The sequence below is a fragment of the Ctenocephalides felis genome, unplaced genomic scaffold (assembly GCF_003426905.1).
Source record: "Ctenocephalides felis isolate EL2017-DRISC unplaced genomic scaffold, ASM342690v1 CF-g0.4_SCAFFOLD_01886, whole genome shotgun sequence".
Taxonomy (NCBI): domain Eukaryota; kingdom Metazoa; phylum Arthropoda; class Insecta; order Siphonaptera; family Pulicidae; genus Ctenocephalides; species Ctenocephalides felis.
Genome location: NW_020538040.1, coordinates 116,056,615 through 116,081,392, shown reverse-complemented (window position 1 = coordinate 116,081,392; position 24,778 = coordinate 116,056,615). Strand labels below are relative to the sequence as shown.

General features: G+C 32.7%; 1 long non-coding RNA gene and 2 other non-coding genes across 3 annotated transcripts; 2 read left to right on the top strand and 1 right to left on the bottom strand.

Moving 5' to 3' along the window:
• Window positions 1-13,117: 13,117 nt before the first annotated feature.
• Window positions 13,118-13,843, bottom strand: LOC113378566. Its single transcript, XR_003367197.1, has 3 exons — window positions 13,680-13,843; window positions 13,381-13,461; window positions 13,118-13,221 (listed from the first exon to the last, which is right to left on the bottom strand). It is a non-coding gene; the product is annotated as an uncharacterized LOC113378566 (long non-coding RNA).
• Window positions 13,844-21,783: 7,940 nt separating this feature from the next.
• On the top strand, window positions 21,784-23,710 carry LOC113378910. The gene has a single exon (XR_003367257.1). It is a non-coding gene; the product is annotated as a small subunit ribosomal RNA (ribosomal RNA).
• A 698-nt stretch (window positions 23,711-24,408) lies between these two features.
• On the top strand, window positions 24,409-24,563 carry LOC113378985. Its single transcript, XR_003367297.1, has one exon. It is a non-coding gene; the product is annotated as a 5.8S ribosomal RNA (ribosomal RNA).
• Window positions 24,564-24,778: the final 215 nt, after the last annotated feature.

Below are 24,778 nucleotides of genomic sequence, written 5' to 3'. Positions count from 1 at the left end.
TGAACGAATAACAATTCAAAAACAGAGCACCGAACCCAGATATAATCCAAGTAAACGCTTGAAAATAAACAGAGTACATGAACAGGATGATGATAGTAGTAATATCACTGGTAATCAAGATAGTAGTAATATCATTGGCAATCAAGATAGTTCCATTGATTTACTCGAAGACTTTATAGACAACATTAAACGAGTTTATATGCCGAACAATAATGAACACTATAAAATATTAGTTGAGATACTAAAAAGGTTGGAGAGGTCACAACTTAGACTTGAAAAAGATGATAGTGATTTATAAAGCTGGTAAAATGTAAATAGGAATGTCATTACCTTATACAATTTGAATATTCTACTTGTAGTATCTTTTGATTGGCATGTTACATAGCATAGTGTTTAAAAAATAAAAAAAAATATAATATTTATATTCATACATATCCTTATGATCAAAATTTTTCAAATTAACATTAGATCACTATATTCAAAGAAGCTGCAATTGGAAGCCTATATGAAAGCCAATCAAATTGATATTGTAATTTTATCTGAAACATGGATGAAAGAGGAATTTAAGTATGATATATCCGGATACTCATTAATACATACCAATAGAGACGATGGATTCGGAGGTGTAGCTTTATATATTTGCCGTAGACTATGTTCCGAAACTGTAAACACCGAGATATATAGCAACACAAAAATTCAAGTTTGTGGGGCCAAAATCATAATCAATAATGGTACTGTGTTTAATATTTTTGCAATTTACTGTGCTCCAGGACACAGAACAAATCTTACTTATTGGACTTCATTATTCGAAAACATTTCGCCGCCTTTTCTAATTGCGGGTGACTTTAATGTGCATCATACGAGTTTTGGTAGCATTCATAATAATCATGATGGAATAATTTTAAGCGAAGCCATTAACTCAGAGGGTTTATGTGTTCTGAATGACGGATCGCCTACGTTATTGAGGAGACATGACAGAAATCCTTCTGCGGTAGATTTATCTATATGCAATCCATCTGTGATGCTCAGTGCGGAATGGCACGTCACAGATGAAACTTTGGGATCGGACCACCTTGGTATATCAATTCGGATTGGAGTGAGTGAAGTAAATATGAATAACAGTAATATTAGAAACAGACATATTTGGAAGATCAAAGAAGCTGACTGGAAGAAATATGAGCAAGTGACAGATAAGTTATTGTCAGAATTGATATTTGATAAAGATCCATCGGCTATGTACGGTAAGTTTGTTCAATGCATAAATCAGGCGGCTTTGTTAGCAATTCCCATGTCAAGACCTTACTTAGGCAAAAAAGATAGATATTTGTCAACGCCTTGGTGGGATGAAGAGTGTGAGAAATTTAATAAGAAGAAGTTAGAAGCTATTAGAAAATACAAGAGATCTCCAGTTTTGGCTAATTACATCGAATATAAAAGAATTTTAGCGAAATGTCGTATAACGTTCAAACAGAAAAAACGGGACAAATGGATTGAATTTTGTAATTCTTTTACAAGATCAACTTCATCTAAATACATTTGGGACAAGGTGAAAGCTTTGAAAAATAGAGTCGTGCATAAAAATCCTTTTCCGATAGATGAATCAAATAAGTTCCTTAACAATATTACCCCGGCCTCAGCAACGAATGAGGTAATTATACCAAGCGTACAAGAAATGGATGTACTGGAAGGTCCTTTCGCAATGCAGGAGCTTCTTTTGGCACTAAAAACAAATTCGAACACTACACCGGGTGCGGACAATATTCATTATCCAATGTTGAATAAATTATCCAGTTTTGGCAAGAATATGTTACTACGGGTTCTTAACCAAGTTTGGACCACCGAAACAGCTATTCACGAGTGGAAAAATATAATTACAATTCCAATTCTTAAACCAGGTAAAGATCCTTCAAGAGCAGAATCATATCGTCCTATATCATTGTCTTCATGTATAGCAAAAACATTCGAACGACTGATCAAAAGAAGATTGGAATGGTGGGCGGAAAGCAACAAGATATTCCCGAGTTACATGCTAGGATTTCGTAATAATCGGGGTACAATTGACGTTATCACATCCTTAGTGTATGAAATTAAAATTAATTTAGCAAAAAATAATCTCCTGATGACTGCAAACGTGGACTTAGTTAATGCATATAACTGCGTTCAAATACCTATATTAATGAAGATTCTGTCTGATATCAAGATGCCAAGAAGATTTATTCTTCATATACACCATCTAATATCAGACCGCAGAATCAATCTTAGGTGTAACAATTTACAATTTGGACCACGTAAAATGAAAGAAGGACTACCTCAAGGATCCGTTCTTAGTCCGCTATTATTCAATCTATATACCTGCAAGTTACAAACCGAGCTAGATCTGGAAGTCAAAATTATGCAGTATGCAGACGATATTATACTTCTACATAAGGCTCATACTTTGAATGAGGCTATTGATAAAATGAATATAACAATGCAACTCTTCCATAACTGGTGCACATCGTTAGGGTTTGTTTTGTCAGAAAATAAAAGTACAATAAGCCTCTTTACAAGACATAGGAAGTCTATAATTCCAGACTATATCAGCATAAGCAATTATGTTCTGAAGGTTGAACCTACAATTAGATGCCTCGGGCTACTTATTGATGACAAATTAAAGTGGAAACCACACATTGATTATCTAGTCTCTAAATGTGAAGAAGCACTGAATATTCTCAGGTTTCTTAATCACATAAATTATGGTGCTGATATCAAGATTTCTCTTAGAATATATAAGCAATTAATACTATCTAAGTTGGATTATGGTAGTTTCATATATGGCGACGCATCCAAAAATGTACTTAGCAAACTAGACATAATTCAAAACAAAGCTTTGAGGTCTTGTTTGGGGGTCATGCGTTCCACGCCTATCAATGCGTTACATGTTGAAGCTAACATATATCCTTTACACTTGAGAAGGAGGTTATTGGCTTCAAACTTTATCATAGATAGAATGAAATTTAACAACGTAGTATTAAAGAATGTGAATCAGATCAATAATGAACTGAACAGCCCATACTGGAGAAATAGGAAGAGGCCTATACTAATAACTGCGTATCGTGAAGTGGTAGAAAAATGTAATCTCTTACAAACTTGGACTGCAACCTCAAGATTTCATTTCAAATACGATGTTACTTCTTCTAATTTGAAAAATATAATTCAAATCGATTTCGCCAATGCGCACTATAGCGGAGATACCAATAAATGTAGGATGGAGGTCGAAGGAAGTATACATGAAACATTTGAAGACTATGATAGATTTTATACAGATGGTTCGAAGAATTCAGATGGTGTTGGTGCGTGTTTTTACCATCAGGGGACAAATTCCTTCACAAAATATAAACTAGATAAAGATGCGTCGATATATACAGCGGAAATGTATGCTATTAATAGGTGCGTAAAGTATATTGATGAACATAATGTGAAGAAATCGGTAATAATCAGCGATAGCAGGTCTGCTCTTGAGGGCATGTTGTCGTTGGGAAAGGACCCGTCATTATTAACGATAGATACTCTAAATGACATACATGCGATATTATCAAAAAATTGGGAGTTACGCATTGTATGGGTAAGAAGTCATATTGGGATAGCTGGCAACGAAGCGGCGGATAACGGCGCCAAAGATGCAATAAATACAGGGACTGTTGCTGCGGATGGAATATCTTATAGAGACATAAAAAGATTTAACAGAGCAAACATACGGAACATTTGGCATTTGGATTTTCAGTTATCTATTAGAATTAAAGGTAAATTTTATGGTATGATACAAGGAAAAATTCCAGTCAAACCATGGTATGACGGATTTAAGGAGTGTCGGCCGTTTTACACAACATTGTGTAGATTAAGACTAAATCATTCTTACGCTCCGTTCTGCCTAAGCAGAATTGGGATCGATATCGATCCTAGTTGCTACTGCTTGGGCGAAGCGACTAGGGCGGATGCAGAGCACATCATCATGGAGTGTAAACGTTAGGAAAAGGGCAGACAAAAACTATGGGAGGAAATAATTAAACAAAAAATCTCCCTTCCAATTAATTTTATAACAGTGATGACAGATACAAGATTATATGGAGCTCTTTATATTTACATCAAATGTAATAATATAAAATTATAAATGCAATATACATAAAACAATGATATATATGTAAGAGATAGCGTAGATATTATGTAATTTAGTATATGGCTAATGTACCAGTTTATAAAGCCAATAAAATAATAAAAAAAAAAAAAAAATGCAACTTTCTATCGTTAAAGAAATAAATTTTAAGCTAAGATTATCTACTGTATTATCTTGTGACTTATTAGAAATAGGTTTGAATTTTTTTACATTGATTTTGTAAAAGTTTGGTATTATTTTTTCTTTTCGACATCTTAATAAGAAGACATGTTTATTAGTGTTTACAATGATTTTTGAATTTAATTTAGAAACTGCTTTAAATTGTGAATATATATAGATCCCGTAGTTGCGCCTGATAAATTCATAAAACGATTGGTCATCACGTGTATTGAAGGTTTCTTGCCTGTTCTTGTGTACTTGAGGGACTAATGGTTTGATATGACGATGTGGATCCATGGTTCGTAGAGTGTATTGTAGATTTTTAAGAAAATTATATGATAACTAGTGTATTAAGTCAATAATCCTTTTTTCAGCCCAGGAGTGATAATGGTTTCATATGCTATATTAGGATACAAAATTGTAAGTGTTTTATTACCATTATTATTATTATTGTTTTTCCACAAAATTTCCTTTCATATAATTTATTTAGTTTCAATTTTTATAGTTAACTTGATTACCACTGAATGATGGCTAAGATGCTAGCCGAAACGTATGGATTTTAAATAAATAAATTTTTAAAAAAAACTCATACTATTTTTATTGATGTTACGCCCGATTATTAAACTCAAATTAAACATATATATCAACATCAAATTCAAGACTATTCAAATATATATATATATATATATATATATTATATAAATTCTCACACAAAATTCCTATCCCCCACATCTTATAAAATCCGTCACAAACAATAGACTCACTTTTTTAAAAAACAAAATAACTAACCCCAACATGAGTTTAATTTCCACAAAAGACAATAATTTTGAAGGTACCATTTGCCTGCCTTACATCAAGAAAATTTATCCGATGTGGAAAAAACTTTTTTATAACGCAAATCTTCGTTTAGTATGCAACATCGATTTAACGCTCAATTCCCTCTTCCCAAATTTAAAGCTGCGCACTAGTTTAGGACGAGTATCCAATGTGGCCTATAAAATTTTTTGCAATGACTGTGATTCCACCCATATTGGCGAAACAGGACAGAACCTTATCAAACGTTTGAAACAACACGATAATAACTCAAAAAACAAAATCAAGGGCGAACAATGATCACAGAACATTTAAAACTAAATAACCATACGTTCAATTTTTATGACGCAAAGGTTCTTCATTACGAGTCGAAAGTCTCACAAAGGCGTTTTTCAGAATCGGCCCACATTTTCTTGAATAGAAATTGTTTAAACAAACGTACAGATACCAGCTTCATCTGCGAAAATTACCAATATGTTCTAAATAATGTTTCCAAATTTATATCGAATACCTAACACCACAGTTTGCACAGCACTATCACGCACACTCGCACAGCGCATTATATGGATGTCCAGATACGAACACATGTGTTTTTTCTCAAAATTGTGACCTCAGATTTTTACAAAACTTTATTCTTGTCTAGCCTGCCTCGGAACACGAGTGCTTACGTATAATATTCTATTTGTTAATTATTTTTTTATATTTTATTCTTTATAAAAAAAAATTACTGACATTTGGTGCTTGTTTCCAACTATTAATTTTTACAAGCTGTATTAACATGTGTAAATGATAATCTTAGAAATTCAAGTAAGTAATGTTTATGCTTTTTTGAATTTAAAACTTAGATATAATTAGTCTGTCTCTTTATATATTTTATTTTTACTATTGCTTATGTATATTCCATTTTTAACGTTACTTTCTGTTTTTTTTTAAATTGTAGAACCAATTTGTAGAATTGACGATGACGTAGAATTTTACGTCGAAACGTATGGAGAAATAAGAATGTTTTAAAAAATCTTTACTTTGTTTATATTTTTTACTTGATGTTACGCCCTCCAAGAAATCAATCATACATTTCAACATCAAATTTAAATACTTTCAACATATATATATATATATATATATATATATATATATATATATATATAGTGTATATATATATATATATATATACCTTAGGTGTGACACTAAATTTATATATATTAAGATATATATATAAATATATATATATATATATATATATATATATATAGATATATTAATTGTTTAATATGAACAAAACAGCACTCAGATTTTTTCAGACAATTGTTTCAATCAATCAATTTGATTGAAACAATTGTCACTTGCCAATGCAAGGTATAGTTGATGTTTTACATTAAAAGTCCAAATTTAGTTTTAAATAAAATATTAAAAAGAATGTTTAGTAATAAATAACTGTTATTGAAATTACACTGATGATGAGGCACACCTTAGTCTCGAAACGTTTGTAATAATAAAATAAAATTGTGATAAAAAAAATCTGAGTGCTGTTTTGTTCATATTAAACAATTAATATTCGTTCCACTCATATCATAAAATTCTATATAGATATATATATATATATATATATATATATATATATATATATATATATATATATATATTATATATAGATATATATATATATATATATATATATTATATATATAGATATATATATATATATATCTTAATATATACAAATTTAATGTCACACCTAACGTCCGCGGTGAACGCCTAAAATACTGAACCAATTTAAAATTTGTTTTGCTCACCGTGTACATATGGATCCCATTTAGGATATAGGGTATATTAAAAATCTCAATTAATAGCCAAAATTTTATATTATTTAATTAAAAAACATTTTGACATTTTACCAAAATTTGAGTTCTGTCGCGAGTCTACAACTCTACACCAAAGACCATAGAGCAACGAATGATTCGAACGCAAGAGTTTATGATGCGTTTCTATGGGCGCTTGGTAACATAGTTACATATATATAAGCGTACGGCAAAATATATTTTTGAGGTTAGATTATTATATGTCAAATGCTTATTAAAAGCGGAGTTTTAGCAGAGAATATTACTATTCATGGTATGTATATTAATATATTCACCACCGTTATATTATTACACGATACAAATCAAGCATTAAAACAAAATTTATCATTTTCCTAACAGCAACTAAATCTAATAAATCATCTATTGATGATGAACGTAGTGATAAACTTGCAGTTCATTGAGAATTAAATTAATTGTATTGGTGGTGCGTCCATTGAGTCTATTGAAAAATAACCATGTAAGTATTGAAACATTGACGAAGGCAACAAACCTGCTGTAAATTAACACAAGCATTATTTGTTCGTCTTTCTTTTAATTAGTAACTATTTTGCTCATTGAAAGATTGCAATTGGTGCAATGGATAAAGTATGCCAATATTGTCAGGCAATGAACTTTAGAAATAAAACAGAAGGCATGTGCTGCAAGAAAGTTTTAAATGAGAAGTGATTTTTTAACAACGGATTCCTACGATACCCTCAGATTGCACGAAACCATTCAAGAAGTTACAATTTGTGATACGATTGGCATTTGTGATGAATATCACCAAGGCTCAGGGACAAACAATGCCCGTTTTTGGATTTAATTTAGAAAATCAATGTTTTTTGCACAGGCAATTATATGTGGCATGCTCATGTGTGAGATCGCCGAAAAATTTATTTGTGTAGGTCAAAGAGGATTTGGTCAAAAATATCTTGCATCAATTAGTATTAAACTAGATTTATAAAAGCATTTATTATTGAGTAATAATAATTGAGTAGGAATATATGATCCAGCTATATTGAATGTTAGATGTTGAAATATGTAAATAATTGAAATTAGAATATTGTATGTAATAAATTATTTATAATGTATATATTTTTCATATATTGTGATATTTAATTTTAGGATAATATTATGCGGTTAATTGTATGTTTGCATAATGGTGTTTATTAAATATGTGTATGTTGAAAGTAATAGAAGTGGTGTATTAATTAGTTAATAGCAAAGTTACTTAAAATATTATTTATTATAATTATTCGTATTTATGACAAAAAATTTCTAACAGTATATTTTGAATAATTATATATATATATATATATGTATATATATGCACACACACACACATATATATATATATATATATGTATATATATATATATATATATATGATTTAAATATTGCTGGTTAGGAATTGAAAAATAAAGATACTAACAGAAAACCTTCACAGCCAACTTGAATTGAATACATTTATAAGTAAAATCATCACGTGATTACTTATGATAATTTTATAAATTTATTCTAAACTTTAATTTATTGTTCTTTCTATTTTTTAATTTTAAGTTAATTTTGATCAATAGTATTGATTAATAAAAACCACTGTAAAGCAGCAAAGTATTTTTGATGGCGAAACAACGTTTGCCGGGTCAGCTAGTATATATATATATATATATATATATATATATATATATATATATATATGATGAAAGTTTTGTCGACGTTGATACATATTTGTAATTTTTTTGCAGCCCAACCGTCGAATTAAAAAAAAAGATTAAATAACAAAATTATTTATTCCATTATACTGTCACTTACATTATCACTGTTTTTTATCCTTTGTTGTTTATCCTTTACATTGAAAAAAAGAATGACCTTAGAAAGATAGTTGAGTCTTTACTTATATCCCTTAATACGTCTTGTGTAAACAAACGTAATTTCTCTCATCTCTTGCATGATAGTAACAAAGTAATTATTAATTTCATAAAAAGTAATTCAATACATTTTAGAATCTTTCATTCGTTATATTTCTTCTCTGTTTTTCCTTTCCTTTTCGTTTCTTGCTACTCCTCCCACTCCCATACGCGCTCGTTGCCTACACTGCGGTGCGATGTACTTTTAACCTTGAATAGTACACACAACGCTATGCTACCATAACATTAAATATAGGAGGGCAATATGTGCTCCTCCTATTTCTCGCTTGTTAATTAATAGTTTTTTATTATTTTACACAAATTTAGTGTTAAATCAATTTTTACATCATAATTAATGTTTCCTGTTTTTCCTGGTTTGGTATGTATAATTTCCTCCTTTTATATATTTATATTTATCATCACTTGTCACCACCCCGTGTTGACCACCATGTTTTGAGATGCGCGGTTAAAATTTTGGTTTTGAGATGCCAAAATAGTGTCTTACAGGTAACGTAGTTGTAGATACAATCACTCCACTTCACAATAGAAAATCCCCGTTTTTGACTATCAGGTTTTGAGAAACCGTGATTAAAATTTAGATTTTGAGATACCAAAATAGTGTCGTACCAGGTAATAATTTTTAAACTAGAACTAGAAACTAGCCAGGGATCACCGCTGGCTCCAAATAATAAATGTCACCAAATATTATTAACACATTATTAAAAATACGCTCTTTCACAATTTTTAGTTTTTTTTTAAAAAAAATTAAACTAGTGGGGTGGGTGGCATCGTGCCTTAAGGCAAATTGCTAGAACTTCCCGTACCGTAACGAAATGTTCGAGGAATACTGAATGTTTTCAAATAGATTATTATAAATATTGTAACATTGTCTATTATTTATAAGAAGTATATAAACTGAATTGCAAATTTAAAATTATTTGTTTAAGTTATATTAGAACTTTAGTCAGAATAAAAATAAAATCTGAATTATTTTCGATATACAAAAAAAAAATACTGGTCTTTTGTTGAGACCAGCAGAAAGTTCTTTGAATCATTTAAATCGAACGCTTAGTTCTCTCAAAAACTGCAATTTTTCACATATTTAGCTCCGTATCTTCGAAATGGCTAGGCTTGCCTTTGCCAAAAACTAATAAATACTTCTCCCGATCATTACTAATTGAATGTTTTTTAGATCATTCAAATCGGATATTCCGTTCTCTCAAAAAGTCGATTTCTATTTTCTGCACTCGTTGCTCCGTATCTCCGAAATGGCTGGACCTGCCTTCGCCAAAAACTAATCAGCTCTTTTCCCTATCAATAGGAATCGAACACACATCCATTTTTTCTGAAGTATGCCAAAACGTTCAGAAACCTTCAAAACGTCGAGAAATGTAAAAATTTTTAATTCCGATTTTTGGCCCATTACAATAACTTACCCTACGGGAAGTTAACTAGCTGTAAGTGGAATTCTGTCTTGAGGCAATTATGGCATCGTGCCTTAAGGCAAATTGCTGGAACTTCCCGTACCGTAACGAAAAGTTTGAGGATTACTGAATGTTTTCAAATAGATTATTATAAATATTGTAACATTGTCTAATATTTATAAGAATTATGTAAACTGAATTGCAAAGTTGAAATTATTTGTTTAAAGTATATTAGAACTATAGTCAGAATTAAAAATAAAATCTGAATTATTTTCGATATACAAAAAATTAAAAAAAAAAAAAGTTGAAATAAAATTTTTGTTTTCCAAAATCAATTATTTTGTTAAGACAAGCAGAAAGTTCTTTGAATCATTTAAATCGGACGCCTAGTTCTCTCAAAACTGCCTTTGCCAAAAACGAATCAGCTCTTTTCCCTATCAATAGGAATCGAATGTTTTTTGAACCATTCAAATCGGTTGATCCGTGCGCCCAAAAACGTGACTGGAAATTTGTATTCATACATACATACACACACACACGCATCCATTTTTTCTGAGGTATGCCAAAATGTTCAGAAACCTTCAAAACGTCGAGAAATGTAATAATTTTCAATTTCGATTTTCGGCCCATTACAATAACTTACCGTACGGGAAGTTAAAAAAGTTTGAGAACCGCTGCCACCAAATAATATGTTGACGGCAATAATAATTTTTTTTCTAAAAAAAAATTTTCGATCCCACCGCTGATACCAAATAATATGTTGGGCGCCGATTAGCTCTTCTCTTCATCAACCAATTTCAGTAGATGTATAGTAATATCATAATAAATTAAAATTAAACACAATATTCTTCATGTATACTTTTATTTTCCCGTTCATTAATACTCTGAGATGCTGTCGTCTATTATACAAAAAGTACACAACTGAACAACTTAAAATTCCATTTCGGCTTTATATAGCCTTTTCATTTAATAATCAGATACGTCCCTTGGTTTTGAATATGATCAGTAATTTCCTCATATGTATGAGTGCGAATTATGTGATTCCCCGATCGAAATTCATAGGAATTACTGCGTCGTACGCAAAGGCTCACGTACGCATTTGGAAAAAGTTCATCGATCCTATTTTGATTATAATACTTTTGTTACTCGATATGAGTTAACGATAGTTCTTGGGATGAATACAATGTTAAGAAACTGAGAATCGGATATATGCGTAGCGTATATTATAGTTAGTAGTATATTAGTTATAGTTAAACCATTGGGTCGCAACAATATATATATATATATATATATATATATATATATATATTTAAATATAAAATCTAGAATATTTAACAGATTATAATAAACAATCTAACTTAACTATGGATACGTAGAAACAGAAAGCATATTCAGTTTGCAATGTGATATCTCTAGAAACAATTAATTACTCCTGCAAATTAGTAAATTATTGTTCTGCTTATTATTTAATAAACTCATTAAATTTTTCTTCGATCGAAGTTATTGTAGAATTGAAAAAGAAATTATCTAGTGTTCAATACCGTAAGCGCAACCTACGAAAGTGTAAATTATTGGGCATTATTGATGAAAAATTGCGGGGTGATTTAGTTTGAACGGAACTTGTTAAAAAATAGATACAAATTATAATAGAGAAAAATGGAAAATGGGAAGGCAGTGCATAGAAAATGACTATAAGACCGAGAAACTTAATTGTAGCTAGAACAAATCTTGCATGCGGGCGCCAAAGACCCCAGGACCGGCCCTGTATATATATATATATATATTAGGGCGGGTCAATTTAAAAGTTGCTTAGGCACATATGATTTTTGGATACTAAGGATTAAAATAAGATACTTTGCTGAAGAAACCATACCTCTGAAATGAATTATGATGTCCCGTGCATTGACCCAAAGATAGGGATTGAATTGTGAAAAATTCCGTTTTTATCCATTTAGAGTCTTCCAATCGCATCCAAATGTATAACAAACCCCAACTAACTTTGAAAGGGCGATCCAGAACAGCTGTAATATCTGTCTTGCCTAAAAAATTGAAGCCATACTTTTATATTAATTTTATTTATCAAGCCCTGCACATAGCTTGATCTATGAATCATTTTCTTTTTTATGTGAACGTTAATGCAATGATCATCATCAATATTACGAGGTAATCAATTAACCATCATTAACGTCAACAGGCACATTTATAATTTGTCCCAATATTCCAAATTGTCCATTTGCATGTCGCAATCGTCTAAATTGCATGGAAAACAACCTAGTTAAAATTAACCTTTCAGATACAGTATCTAGTTTAGGTAGATAATTTGGTATAGGTGGTTATACAAACCCGTTAAATTGACACAAAGTGGGAATTTTTCCAGAATTTAATGCCTTTCGACAAGTTTGATATCCGAACTGATTATTTGAATCTGTATTCAGAAAACCATTATTAAGAATTTGTTTTTGAGCAATATTTGATATTTTTAAGTCATTTTGAAACCAAAGTCTATCACACACAAAGCATACATAGCCAAAGCTATCATTTGTAAATTGTTTTTCAAACAATTTTCGTGCATTCCTCAACAAATGGAATTCTTCATACGGAAGTTCAAATACTTGACTCATTCAAATTCATTTGAATCTTGCAAAAGATCAGTTCTTGTCACATTATATACAGAATCATTAATTTGTAATTGACGTGATGTAGTTGGTGTATCAGAAAAAGGTACAGCAGTACTTCCATCTAAAAAGATAAAAGAATAATATGTTTAAATGTGACAAAAGATTCTTACTTATGTGAATGGTATTGACATTAACATCTACCTGGCTCAAGATTTTCTAATAAATTGGCAGTAACCTTTGTATTTTCATGCAGTTGTTTTCTTTGACGATGTAACTTTGATCTTTCAGAGTTTGCAAGAAGCTTTGAACCTGCATTGATATTTATAATTACTAATAATTACTATTATAATAAATTAAAATTAGGCTCCATAGCGATCATAAAAAAGAAACATGTAAACTTTCTCTAAATTTTCCATAAAGATCATGTAATTGTGTTTGTAGAATTTCATAAAATTGAAATTAACATACGTTTATTAACTGCTTGTTTGTTTTAACTATTTCCCTGCCGATACAATTTCATTCTTTGAGTGACTGTAGTATCTGTCTTGCCTACAAAAAATTTTTTGAATTTAGTAATAACCTCAAAGGTATATAGTAACCTTGAAAAACTCGAATAATACAAATTACTTCAAAAAACATTTTTTCAATCTCCACATCATTCAATTTTGGAATATTCACTCGCCAAATCCAAATCTCATACATCTATTATGCTATTTGCTTTTTCATTTATAACCTATTGAAGAAACACAATATTACATTTCACATACCTTGTCATTCCTAGTTGGAAAACCATGTAATCTCATTGTTTCTCTATTTCTTCATTCATTCTTATTTCCTACGCAACCAGGAACGTGACAAGTCACCCACCTTCACTGCACTTTTATAAGTTTATATAGAAAATTCTTTAAACTTCACCAACTAATCGAAAATTATATCTAAAAGAACTACGAACGTAATGAGGATTTACGAGATTTACCGACACAGCACAGTATAGGGTTAAGCGTTCGACTTACGCATGACATGACGGGAGTGGATACTCGCGACATCTGCGCTAACTAGCGTCGTAAGCTTCAACTTCACGTTGGCGTTTTCGTTCCATTTGTACGGATTTACACCCATGTCGCGCCTAAAAAAGTTTTTACACCCATGTCGCGCCTAAAGAAGTTTTACTTCAAAAATTTATTAAAATTCTTCTTTGTTTCAAATTTTCTAATGCATTTTGTCTCTGCGCTTCTATGCTTGCTAGAGGCTGTTACGGCGACGATATCAGAGTGCCGTGCAAAATTTTCCAGACTTTAAACAAATAAAGACTTCAAACAATAGTTTATGAGTTTTACATAGTTCTATTTACATATTTTATGATTTAATAAAAATAAATCGCAGATTTTTGTCATGTTGAAGTACCCAAAATAATGCAACTTTTATATGGGGGACCTCTAAAGGGAGGTCCCAAGGGGTGAACCATGGGTATAGGTAGATCGATCTTCCCAAGTTACTGGGGGTCGGTCATACATTTGGAAATTATTGGGGCGCTCTAAATGAGCCAAAACAGGATTTTTTAAAATTTTACCTAATCTTTGGGTCAATGCACGGGACATCAGAATTCATTTTAGAGATATAGTTTCTTCGACAAATTATCTTATTTTGATGATTACTTTTTTACCCATACAAATCGACCCGCTCTATATATATATATATATATATATATATATATATATATATATATATATATATATATATATATATATATTTTGTATGATTCTGAATTTGATGTTGACATATGTATTAACAAAGTCTAATAATCGGGCATAACATCAATAAAAAACATGAATTTCTTTCAAAAATTTATTTTAAATCCATACGTTTCGGCTATAATCCTAGCCTTCATTCAGTGGAAACTAAAACTAAAATTAAAAATTAAAACAATTGAATTGGAGTGAAAAGAAAAAAATAAAATAGTAATTAGTACTTACAATTAGTTGATCTTAGTGTTAAATTGGAAAATTTTAATAATCCATGGTATTAGGATATGGTAATGCACTACACTATGTATTATAAACATTAACTTGAAATTACACAATATTTTCACAAAATACTGATTTGAAAAAATCACAAATGGATAGTGTGTTATTCGTAGACTGGTTGAAGATGTAATGGAGAAAGACATTTTTTAAAAAATATTTTTACCAAGATTCTGCACATGTTTGGAACAAATTGTAAATCCTTTGCGCGAACGCTTTTATTGTTTTGTAAGAAATTTGGAAATGTTATCTAAATAGAAGAGATTTGTGTCGCACAGCGTGTTGAGTTCATTCCGTTTATTTATTGTCTTATTGTTATAAATAGTTAAAAAAGATCCCTCTATAATTCTTCGTTCAAATAAATTTTGTTCAAATTGTAGTACAGTCGGATTAGAAAAGTCCATATTGTGTTTTAAAGTGTATATATGGTCTGCAAGAATAGTTTTGAATTGTTTGGGGTTTTTTGAATTGTTTTTGTGTTGTTGTAACCGTTTATTGAGGTTCTGGCTAGTTTCTCCTATGTAAATTAAATTACAGTCTAAACAATTTATTTGATAGACGAGATTTCTGAGTCGTTCAATATTAAATGGGGTTTTTGTCTTGGTAAAAATAGTGCTAGTAGTTGTACTAAAATTGGTTACAAGTCGAAGTCCAGATTTATAAAAAAGTCCATCTCTAGCAGAAATATCCTTACAACTCCTTGAAAATACAATTTTTAAAAATTACAATAAACATATTTTTTATTACCGTTATGTAGATGACATTATCACTTGTATCCCTAGTGATGATGTCACTATGATAATTGATCAATTTAATAACGTCAATAAAAAATTAAAATTTACAGTGGAATTGGAGACAATGAACTCGATAAGTTTCTTAGACATAAAACTTATACGTACTACAGATAACAAACAAATAACAAATTGGTACCAAAAACCAACTAACTCCGGACGCTACCTTAATTACTTTTCTTATCATCCACTCAAAATGAAAATAGGTACTATAATAAATATAACGGACCACGCAATACTTCTATGGGACAAAACATTTTGGGACAACAACATCAAATTAATTACAAAAATTTTAACAGATAACTCTTATCCCCTAAAACTTATAAATTCCGTAACTAGTAACAGACGAACGTACCTTTTGAATAAAATGGACAATTGCACAGTACCTAACAATTTACCTGACTCAGAAACTCATTCTGGTGTAATATGTTTGCCATACATTAAAAAATTGTATGTTCCTTGGAAAAAACTTTTTTATAAATCTGGACTTCGACTTGTAACCAATTTTAGTACAACTACTAGCACTATTTTTACCAAGACAAAAACCCCATTTAATATTGAACGACTCAGAAATCTCGTCTATCAAATAAATTGTTTAGACTGTAATTTAATTTACATAGGAGAAACTAGCCAAAACATCAATAAACGGTTACAACAACACAAAAACAATTCAAAAAACCCCAAACAATTCAAAACTGTTCTTGCAGACCATATATACACTTTAAAACACAATATGGACTTTTCTAATCCGACTGTACTACAATTTGAACAAAATTTATTTAAACGAAGAATTATAGAGGGATCTTTTTTAACTATTTATAACAATAAGACAATAAATAAACGGAATGAACTCAACACGCTGTGCGACACAAATCTCTTCTATTTAGATAACATTTTCAAATTTCTTACAAAACAATAAAAGCGTTCGCGCAAAGGATTTACAATTTGTTCCACACATGTGCAGAATCTTGGTAAAAATATTTTTTAGAAAATGTCTTTCTCCATTACATCTTCAACCAGTCTACGAATAACACACTATCCATTTGTGATTTTTTCAAATCAGTATTTTGTGAAAATATTGTGTAATTTCAAGTTAATGTTTATAATACATAGTGTAGTGCATTACCATATCCTAATACCATGGATTATTAAAATTTTCCAATTTAACACTAAGATCAACTAATTGTAAGTACTAATTACTATTTTATTTTTTTCTTTTCACTCCAATTCAATTGTTTTAGTTTTTAATTTTATTTTTAGTTTCCACTGAATGAAGGCTAGGATTATAGCCGAAACGTATGGATTTAAAATAAATTTTTGAAAGAAATTCATGTTTTTTATTGATGTTATGCCCGATTATTAGACTTTGTTAATATATATATATATATATATATATATATACACATATATATGATTTAGTAGTTGGTTTTGATGTTGAAATATGTGAGTGAGTTCTTGAGGGCGATACATCAAACAAAGAAAAGCCAAAGATTTATAAAATAATCTTTATTTCCAAACGTTTCGACATTCAATTTAATGTCATCATCAGTGGATCTAAAAACAGTATGAAAATTAGTATATCTAGATAATTATAATATATGTGGATTGGTAAAGTAACTATACAATAAGAGGAAAATTAACAAACAGCAACACTTAACAACAAACCAAATATAAAAGATAGGAATGGTAGTAGAGACTAGAATTAAATAAATAATTAAAAAATATAGGCAAAAATATCTAAGTACACTCATATAAACCTACGCATATATACATATATATACATGCACATATACACACATATACATATATATATATATATATATATATATACATATATATATATATATACATGCATATATACATATACACACACATGATATACAGATACAACAATATATACCTATATATGTACACATATACATGCACGACCATACAAATATAAATATACGCATATACATATATGCAACGTGCATGTATATTCACAACGACGTACATGTACATGTATGAAACATACATATACTCATACCTATCTATGTAACTATAGTATACACATGCATATACGCATAAACATGTATATATACATATATACACACATACATATATATATATATATATATATATATATACATATATATATACATACATATACACATATATATACATATATATATATACACAATACATACATATACATATGTACATAAATGCTCACAAATATATATATATATATATATATATATATATATACATACATATATACGCATATACAAATACATGCATACACATATACACATGTATATACATACAAACATACATGTATGTATATATATATATATATATACATTAGGGTGGGCCAATTTTTTGCATATTGAGGCACCTCGCTAATTTAACTTGTTACATCATTTGAAACAATATTGTAAAAAAAAGCATAACCCGCAAATGAATTTAAAGTCAGCGAAAAATTTCAAACATTTTTTAATTTAAAGTAAAAATTGAAAAATCTCATGAAAAATATATTATGACATATATCGAGTTATACATCATTTTATTCGTAATTTTATTCTGCATCTTTCGTACGAACAAAGTTTTTTCGTATCTTTTACGGTTTTTATGTTATAGAGCAATATGTGTAGATGTTAACATGTCAAAATGCAAAGTGCGGCTAGGTTGGAGCAACACTCTTCACGATTCGATATTTCTCTAAAGAAAACATATAAAGTATTATACATCATTAAAAAGGTCTCAAAATTCTTAGTTCTTTTTCCATATATCACAACTTCGAATTTTGCACGGTGTGGCCTACAGGCGAGTTGCCGTCGTGAAAATTTGGAAAAATCGGAAAATCTAGAGAAAATTATATGAACACACCTAACCATTTATATACCATTTTATTCGTAATTTTATTCTGCATCTTTCGTACGTACAAAGTTTTTTCGTATCTTTTACGGTTTTTATGTTATAGAGCAATATGTGTAGATGTTAACATGTCAAAATGCAAAGTGCGGCTAGGTTGGAGCAACACTCTTCACGATTCGATATTTCTCTAAAGAAAACATATAAAGTATTATACATCATTAGAAAGGTCTCAAAATTCTTAGTTCTTTTTCCATATATCACAACTTCGAATTTTGCACGGCCTACAGGCGAGTTGCCGTCGTGAAAATTTGGAAAAATCGGAAAATCTAGAGAAAATTATATGAACACACCTAATCATTTATACACCATTTTATTCGTAATTTTATTCTGCATCTTTCGTACGAACAAAGTTTTTTCGTATCTTTTACGGTTTTTATGTTATAGAGCAATATGTGTAGATGTTAACATGTCAAAATGCAAAGTGCGGCTAGGTTGGAGCAACACTCTTCACGATTCGATATTTCTCTAAAGAAAACATATAAAGTATTATACATCATTAGAAAGGTCTCAAAATTCTTAGTTCTTTTTCCATATATCACAACTTCGAATTTTGCACGGTGTGGCCTACAGGCGAGTTGCCGTCGTGAAAATTTGGAAAAATCGGAAAATCTAGAGAAAATTATATGAACACACCTAACCATTTATATACCATTTTATTCGTAATTTTATTCTGCATCTTTCGTACGAACAAAGTTTTTTCGTATCTTTTACGGTTTAAGAGAAAATCGAGGAAAACTGGTTTGAACATTTATTGTAAAATTAGAAAATTTAAACAAATAATTATAAAAAATAATATAACTATATATAAATTCGTTTTATATTCATTGAGATCTATAAAAATCAATAAATACATAATTTTATACAAAAGTTTAAAAAAACCCAAAAAACACCTAAAAACTCAATAATTAACTATAATTCATATTGTCCATATATATAAAACTGTTTGAACATCTAACAAAATTTTCGACAAAAATTTTTCTATCATAAGGGTTCACAGTTCGAAATTTTCCCAGACTTTTGTCTTGACGATTCACACCGTAAGCGCGAGCAGGCCCTCGCCGCAGGTCAAATGCACATCGCTTGGGACTCAGTCAAATACCTACGCTGTGGCCGCGCGCCTTATATAGGGGAATAGGTCGTGTCGAGTGCGATGCGAGCAAGCTCAGGCTAAAGTACGCTATGTTGTTCGGGCGGGTACGGATATCATTCCCCGGTGTAGTTTTTACATCATATTCGATACTTTTAGTCTGTCAATGATATATTAGCGTAACTTTTAATAATGTTGTGAGCCACATCTAGAATTATATACCCCGTATATATTCGGATGCTGGTTTGCGGCTATAGATAACTGGTGGTAGGATCATTCGTTTTTAAACGTTCGATCAGAGAGAGTTGAAATTATTTGGGTCTGCGGACCGCAAATATGAAATCTATATATTTTAATAATATAGAATTTTACAAATTGACTACGGTCAAATATATGTGAATGTAGCAGAACTAGCAAAGCTTCTCGCAGCGATGGTCTTTCGTTTTATGAACGTTTGATCGGAGCGAGTTGAAATTATTTGGGTCTGCGGACCGCAAATATAAAATCTATATATTTTAATAATATAGGATTTTACAAATGGACTACGGTCAAATATATGTGAATGTAGCAGAACTAGCAAAGCTTCTCGCAGCGATGGTCTTTCGTTTTATGATCGTTTGATCGGAGCGAGTTGAAATTATTTGGGTCTGCGGACCGCAAATATAAAATCTATATATTTTAATAATATAGGATTTTACAAATGGACTAAAGTCAAATAGATGGGTGGTGCAGCAGAACTGACGAAGCTTCTCGCACCGAGGATCATTCATTTATGAACGTTCGATCGGTGCGAGTTAAAATTATTTGGGTCTGCTGACCACAAATATGAAATCTTGTGATTACTCGACAAATTATTGCTGTAATCAAGTGCGCTCCTATAGTATAATATACTGTGGGCAAAAGCCTCTGGCAATGATCATTCGTTTCATTAACGTTTGACCGGAGCTAGTCGCAAAATATTGCGCAGTGTGCAAAAGCAGCGTAACGCAGTTTACAACCGCTTAGCGCTCTTATGCATTGTGTGAGAGCACTGCCATGTATATCTGCTCGGTATCGCCAGATGCCTGAGCGAATGACGAAGTTCGTTGTGAAAACGGCGTTCTTTTTGAATATTATACTTTAAACGCATAGCTCAATCAATTCTTTGGGCGCTAGATGAAAGTCTAGTGTTTTAAAGTCGATTGTAGTAAACGCTTGCGTTAGTATTCTATATACTCTGCACATTTTATTCAAATTGTGCGAATTTGAACATTCGCTTCATTGCGTTGTTTTAAGAAAATGAAAAATCAGCGAAAGCAGATTTTTCAATCTCACACACAGTGAAATATTCATATTTCAATTTTAAAGCGAGGACGTTTGTTTTTGGACCACAACGTGCTCTAAAATTGCTAAAGTGGTTGCGCGTCCTAGAGAATTTATTTTCTTGCGACCCGCCATATAGCCTGTCCAGACCATCGCGGTGATGGTTCGCACGGTAACCCGAGGCGACCCGTCGCTGCAGGTCAAACTGTCGTAGACCGTGTCTAGAATAATATACGCCGTATATGTTCGGATGTCGGTTTACGGCCGGGTTCTGGACCTTATTTATAAGTGTTCAACCATACTGTACAGCATATCCGCGGGCATGTGTCGTTGACGCAAAGACTCTTATGCGGAAAATAAAATATACAAATGCAATCAACTCAATACTCTCCGAGCGAGAATAAAAGTTAGTTATAACGATGAATTCTTATAATGAATTCGCCCCGACGTTTTCAATCTAACGAAGGGTAAAGAGACTGTTTGAAATTAACTGGGTCTGCAGACCGCAAATTTCATGTACGGACCGCCGTTTCGACGGTTGTTAAAGGTCTAGCCTCTGTGTAAGCGCAGAATATATGAAATATCAAGTCGCGATGTAAACTGTTCGTTATGTTCAGGGAATATCGTACGACTCAGATATATATATGTAAGAAAATTCGTTGTTTAGAAATATTCATCGAACTTTTCTATACAAAGTGTGGTCTCTCGGGTGACGCCGAGGGACATTTACGCACTATGCTATTATATATATAGCGCCCTGGTTGATCCTGCCAGTAGTATATGCTTGTCTCAAAGATTAAGCCATGCATGTCTCAGTGCAAGCCACATTAAGGTGAAACCGCGAATGGCTCATTACATCAGTTATGGTTCCTTAGATCGTACCCACATTACTTGGATAACTGTGGTAATTCTAGAGCTAATACATGCAAATAGAGTTCCGACCAGAGATGGAAGGAATGCTTTTATTAGATCAAAACCAATCGGTGGCGGGCTTGCCTTGCTCACCGTTTAACTTGGTGACTCTGAATAACTTTGTGCCGATCGCACGGTCTAGTACCGGCGACGCATCTTTCAAATGTCTGCCTTATCAACTGTCGATGGTAGTTTCTGCGACTACCATGGTTGTTACGGGTAACGGGGAATCAGGGTTCGATTCCGGAGAGGGAGCCTGAGAAACGGCTACCACATCCAAGGAAGGCAGCAGGCGCGCAAATTACCCACTCCCGGCACGGGGAGGTAGTGACGAAAAATAACGATACGGGACTCATCCGAGGCCCCGTAATCGGAATGAGTACACTTTAAATCATTTAACGAGGATCTATTAGAGGGCCAGTCTGGTGCCAGCAGCCGCGGTAATTCCAGCTCTAATAGCGTATATTAAAGTTGTTGCGGTTAAAAAGCTCGTAGTTGAATCTGTGTCCCACACTGTCGGTTCACCGCTCGCGGTGTTCAACGGGCATGTCTGTGGGACGTCCTACCGGTGGGCTTAGCCCGTAAAAAGGCGGCCCAACTCAAAATCCTACCAAGGTGCTCTTCACCGAGTGTCGAGGTGGGCCGGTACGTTTACTTTGAACAAATTAGAGTGCTTAAAGCAGGCTCATTCGCCTGAATATTGTGTGCATGGAATAATGGAATAGGACCTCGGTTCTATTTTGTTGGTTTTCGGAATTCCGAGGTAATGATTAATAGGGACAACTGGGGGCATTCGTATTGCGACGTTAGAGGTGAAATTCTTGGATCGTCGCAAGACGGACAGAAGCGAAAGCATTTGCCAAATGTGTTTTCATCAATCAAGAACGAAAGTTAGAGGTTCGAAGGCGATCAGATACCGCCCTAGTTCTAACCATAAACGATGCCAGCTAGCGATCCGCCGAAGTTCCTCCGATGACTCGGCGGGCAGCTTCCGGGAAACCAAAGCTTTTGGGTTCCGGGGGAAGTATGGTTGCAAAGCTGAAACTTAAAGGAATTGACGGAAGGGCACTACAAGGAGTGGAGCCTGCGGCTTAATTTGACTCAACACGGGAAACCTCACCAGGTCCAGACACCGGAAGGATTGACAGATTGAGAGCTCTTTCTTGATTCGGTGGGTGGTGGTGCATGGCCGTTCTTAGTTGGTGGAGTGATTTGTCTGGTTAATTCTGATAACGAACGAGACTCTAGCCTGCTAAATAGACGTACTTTCTGGTATCGCAAAGACCCTCCGCTTCGGCTTCGGTCGTTGTTGGTTGTGGTTCTCACTACCGGCGTACAAATATATCTTCTTAGAGGGACAGGCGGCATTTAGTCGCACGAAATTGAGCAATAACAGGTCTGTGATGCCCTTAGATGTTTTGGGCCGCACGCGCGCTACACTGAAGAGATCAGCAGGTTTTCCTTGGCCGAAAGGTCCGGGTAATCCGTTGAAGCCTCTTCGTGCTAGGGATTGGGGCTTGCAATTCTTCCCCATGAACGAGGAATTCCTAGTAAGCGCGAGTCATAAGCTTGCGTTGATTATGTTCCTGCCCTTTGTACACACCGCCCGTCGCTACTACCGATTGAATTATTTAGTGAGGTCTTCGGACCGGTGCGCGGCAGCGTTTCGACATTGCCGATGTTGCTGGGAAGATAACCGAACTTGATTATTTAGAGGAAGTAAAAGTCGTAACAAGGTTTCCGTAGGTGAACCTGCGGAAGGATCATTAACGTACATTTACTATTAAGTGAATGAAGCGTGTGCTATATGTCGCAATATAATGTTGCAGACTAAATGTTGTGCGCTCCCATGGTATAATATACTGTGGGCAAAAGCCTCTGGCAATGATCATTCGTTTCATTAACGTTTGACCGGAACTAGTCGCAAAATATTGCGCAGTGTGCAAAAGCAGCGTGACGCAGTTTACAACCGCTTAGCGCTCTTATGCATTGTGTGAGAGCACTGCCATGTATATCTGCTCGGTATCGCCAGATGCCTGAGCGAATGACGAAGTTCGTTGTGAAAACGGCGTTCTTTTTGAATATTATACTTTAAACGCATAGCTCAATCAATTCTTTGGGCGCTAGATGAAAGTCTAGTGTTTTAAAGTCGATTGTAGTAAACGCTTGCGTTAGTATTCTATATACTCTGCACATTTTATTCAAATTGTGCGAATTTGAACATTCGCTTCATTGCGTTGTTTTAAGAAAATGAAAAATCAGCAAAAGCAGATTTTTCAATCTCACACACAGTGAAATATTCATATTTCAATTTTGAAACGAGATTTTGTATCTCGGACCGAAACGCGAAAGCTTTACGGTGTACTAATTGTAACCATAATAATCATACTAGTTTCAGAATCGCCCGAGTTATCTTAAACGATTTCGAGGGAATCACGATCGAAACATGTATAAATATATATAAAATCACCCTGAACGGTGGATCACTTGGCTCGTGGGTCGATGAAGAACGCAGCTAATTGCGCGTCGACATGTGAACTGCAGGATACATGAACATTGACATTTCGAACGCACATTGCGGTCCTCGGATACTGTTCCCGGACCACCTCTGGCTGAGAGTCGTATAACATTACCAGACTGCCGCTTGCTTTAAACGGCTTGCCGGCGAATGATGGAGTTTCGCGTATATGCGTGCTCTTAAATAATTCACTCAACGTGTGAGCCAGTCCACTTTGCAACATCGGACATTTCCGTTCGTTGACGTTCTGTGGGATTACGGCGGGTTGTGTGTCCTAGAGATTTTATATTCTTGCGACCCTCCCAATAACCGGAAACCC